General features: G+C 39.0%; 1 pseudogene; it reads right to left on the reverse strand.

The window, feature by feature from the left end:
* Positions 1–360: 360 nt before the first annotated feature.
* Positions 361–1,075, reverse strand: LOC148041402 (transcription factor ILR3 pseudogene; annotated as a pseudogene).
* Positions 1,076–4,224: the final 3,149 nt, after the last annotated feature.

Genomic DNA, 4,224 nt, shown 5'->3' on the forward strand with positions numbered 1-4,224 from the left:
ATTTAAATTGATTCCAATCGATCGACAATGTATCTGTCGACTACCTCTTCTGATTTAAATTGATTCCAATAATGTCATTGCAAATTCCATAAACCAAGTTAGCAAAACCAAAAATTAGATACAGAGTATGAACGCATATGAGAAAGGTCGAGTAAGGCTTTCTATACTCCACTGGCAAGAGCCAACAGCTACGATCAGCAGCCTGACTATGGCGGGGGAGATCAGTCGGCCCTAAGTGATGAGGAGAAGTAGAGGGTGAAGAAGATGAAGGTCGCACGGCGGAAGCTCACAAGTACAAGGAAAAAAAACGTATGGACCAGTTGGGGCCTTGGCCATGGGCGAATAAGCTCTGTATGAGGCTCATAAGGCCAAGATTGACCCAGAGCAGCATGATAGAGCCGAGGTGGCAGGCATTGCCGTCTTGGATCTGCAGCAATTCCTCCTTTCCCCTCTGAGGTGGATAATGAAAAACATCTTTTCATTCATAACCAGAATGCCATCCTTCCGCCTCTTCCCCAACGTGCCTTGTGCAGACCGCCTGTTTCGAATTTGAAAGATGCGGGGTTGAGGCAGATATCCAGGAGGAATTGTCATTGTTTTCACTTGTTGTTCCAGCTGCTCCTTCAGTGTTTTTAGCCTGTGTTTCTCATCTCGTAGTTCATTTTTCTCGGTCTTTAACTCTTTGATGGCCTCTCGAAGCTTCTCATTGGAGTCCTTCAGCTGCTGTGCTTCTACTTTCAGTTGATTCAGGGCCCGAAGTGCATCTGACAACACAATGGCCTTGTCTGTTTTCGGTGGTCTGTCTGGATCCAAAACAGTGCTTAGCTCCAAGAACCTGTCATTGAGACGATCTCTGCGCATCTTCTCTCGACACGCTTTACTGGATGTCCCTCCAGAAGGTTCATCCCGCCCTCTCTTCTTTGAGCAAGCCTTTTGTTTTTGGTCTGGATCCTTTCTACAGAAGCTATTATCTAAGATCGGCTTGCTCGTTTAGGCCGCACCAGAAGAAGGCATTGGGCTGGGGTGGATCATCCAACAGAGGATCTTCCAAGAAGGAGGTCACCCCTCTGCTTTCGCCCCCAGTCCTCCTCATTTAGAGCTCTACTCCTCCCCTTTCGCATTACTCCTTCGCTCTTATCCTCCGCAGAGTCATCCCGAATGCCCTCCTTTTCCAAGAATAACAACCCATTTCAAAAATAGCTCTCCCATTTCGAGCACAGGGAGGTCCTGGATTCAATGAACTTTTTCCCCCCCTTTTCGCCATTCAAATCCTTCTTTAAGAAAGATGAGATTTCTTCCATAAACATGGGTAGCAAACCTTGATTCATTGTTGTTTTCACACGTGTATGTTTCAGCAAACAAATGTTTGAATAAACTGAAGTATGTTATTCATAACACACTTGTCCCCTTGATCTCTTTCTTTTGAAGTCCCAAATTGTAATGTGTGCTTTAAAATCTTTATTGATAAGAAATCCTTGGATGTTTCCATATGTATCCATTCCTCCTTCGATGCATAGCGACCAACCATACGAACGGCCTCGTTTGGACAGTATATCATAGTCTCAACAAAATCAGGGACCTTATCACTAGAGTCCTGATTACCATCTGGTTCAGTGAAGGACTCATTGTAAGCTTGCCCCAAGTCTCGGATGCTCCCACGAACAGGACGGTCTACAAAGGGTAGGATAGGTTTTCCTTCCTATTACAAGCATCGAATATGCAATACAGTTAAGGGAATATATACATACATTGAATGTAGTTTATTAAAATGCACCACACAAACAATGAATCACACGCAGAAATTAACACAAATGCACAACAAAAATGGAGGTGTTCACGGCTCAGATGCGCAGCATCACGACAGCAAGTCCTAGCACATCATATATTGGTGTTTCCTTAAGAGTTTCCCAAATAGAATTTTTAGGGTGTCCAAGCAAGGCATATCTAAAATTCAACATACTTGCAATCTAAATGATAATCGAGTGAACTTCTTCTATGCTTAAAATTCATAATATAAGATGATCATGACATGCACAATACATCAAATTTAAGCATGAAAAGAACATGAAACAAGAATTGAAGAGATACTACATAGATATACTTTCTAATTGTCTTTTTCAAGAAATTGGTTGTAGTTGATTGTGATAGCTCTGATACCATGTTGAGATGTAGAGAGAGAGAGAGAGAGAGAGAGAGAGAGAGAGAGAGAGAGAGAGAGAGAGAGAGAGAAGAGACACACAATGTACACTCCCAAATACTATTTCGTATTGATCACAATCTACATATATATAGGTGAGACCTAGTCTAGATAGGGTGAGCTATATATAGCTCCAATAGCCACACTAATAGCAATGCCAATAAATGTTGTGTGTATGTCTACATACATGTGTAGACAAGGGTGAATGTGTGTTAATATCCAATAATCATAACAATAGTGCATTATCACATAATGTTGTTATTATAGTGAGAAGGTTTAGGCGTGAAAATTCAAATACTTACAATTATCATATAATATAGTTAAGTATAAAACTAGAAGCTAGGATGAAATATCTTTAACTAGATGAAAATCCTTTGGCCATTCTCTCTCAAATTGACAATATTGGCACCTAACTTATCATTGAAAACCTTAGAGTAATAAAGTGTCCTTAAATGAAATAGAAAGATTCATTTCTATATTCCGAATCTTAATGGGAGTCTAGTGAAAAGAGATATCTAGGATAATCAACTTCACATGCACAAGTTGGATTAGTGATGGCTACTCTCCACACATGCCTCCAATACCCAATATGAGTACTTATTTGGAAGTAGGATGCAAGTAAAGATAGTGGTCCAAAGTTATCTCCTACATCACTAACCATTTAGAGAATAAATGGCAAATTAGTACATCATCTATTATCATAGTGATTATGTTTTTATCTCCCCTACTTTATTTGATTGTCATCTTGTTACATTCCATTATTAGGGGGTTACATTGCAGTATTATAGTGAGTTGTATATTTTCGTTTTCTAGCATACATACTCTCTTTGACCTTTGCTATCAAGATTATGGCAAGAATTTGTCAATAAGTATGCATTCCCTACCCTCCTCCTATTTTCTTGTTTATCTTCTCTACCCTCTTTGCCTTCATGGGGCCTACTCCTCCTTGCCATCTTACAACCCTTATCTAGCTTATTTCCTCACAAATTTCCTCTTTGATATTTACTTCTCCCACAATGTTGCAATGAAATGAGGATAGAAGCTACTCACTTATATTAAGGATTGGACATGTTTTAAGAAATTAACCTAGTATAATGAATAAGGTAATGATTCTCATGAGATAAGTCTAGCTAGTCCTCAATGCATATAAAAGACCTTATTTGTAAGGCATATTCTAAGGACTTGACCCAAAGCTCTTCACTATTCTCTTCTTTCTTTCCCTAAAGACATTCTCTAGTTGATGTGATAGCCAAGTTACAAGAGGACTTACGGGGCTACATTTCTTTACTCTTTGGAGATTACAAGAGGACTTAAGGGGCTACATTTCTTTACTCTTTGGAGATTACAAGAGGACTTAAGGGGCTACATTTCTTTACTCTTTGGAGATTACTACATTTTTGAATGTGTGCTTTAGAAACAAATCTTTTGTAACTCAAAAGTGCTTCTTGCTTTATGTGGAGAGAAGTTTCTTCCATGCAATTGTGATATACAATTGGTTGCATGGAAACAATTTCCACATGGGAAATCAAGTACTATCTCTTTCATCCTGGCATTGACACTGTATAACTATTCTAAGCATGTACCATTGCTTATGGTTTAGACGCTACCATATGCATGGGTAGAGCTGGATTCTAATTAGTATGTCAAGGTAGCAATAGGAGAGAGAGAGAGAGAGAGAGAGAGAGAGATTTGTAAATTCGTTATTTCAAGGGAAAGATGGCCTTGGATGTGGTGCATATAAACATTGTATAAGCCAACTAAGCATTTTGATCAAGGAGTTTTGAAATTAGGTTTGGTAGATGCATAACTCTTAGAAAACATGGTAGAGACATGTTACAACAAATATAATGCCTTCTAAGGAGCATTGTTTGGCATATATTATGTGCTTATATCCTATTTAAATATGGAATCTAAATGCATCCTCAAGGATTTGAAAAGCCTCCCAAAACTCATGGCATAAATTTTTATTTGTGATGCGGTATTGATTTTGGACAAAGATAAATGATGTAGCACAATCAAGGAGGGAG

Source organism: Lygodium microphyllum, chromosome 1, assembly GCF_053477565.2.
Source record: "Lygodium microphyllum isolate KBCC chromosome 1, Lygodium_microphyllum_v1.1.10, whole genome shotgun sequence".
Taxonomy (NCBI): domain Eukaryota; kingdom Viridiplantae; phylum Streptophyta; class Polypodiopsida; order Schizaeales; family Lygodiaceae; genus Lygodium; species Lygodium microphyllum.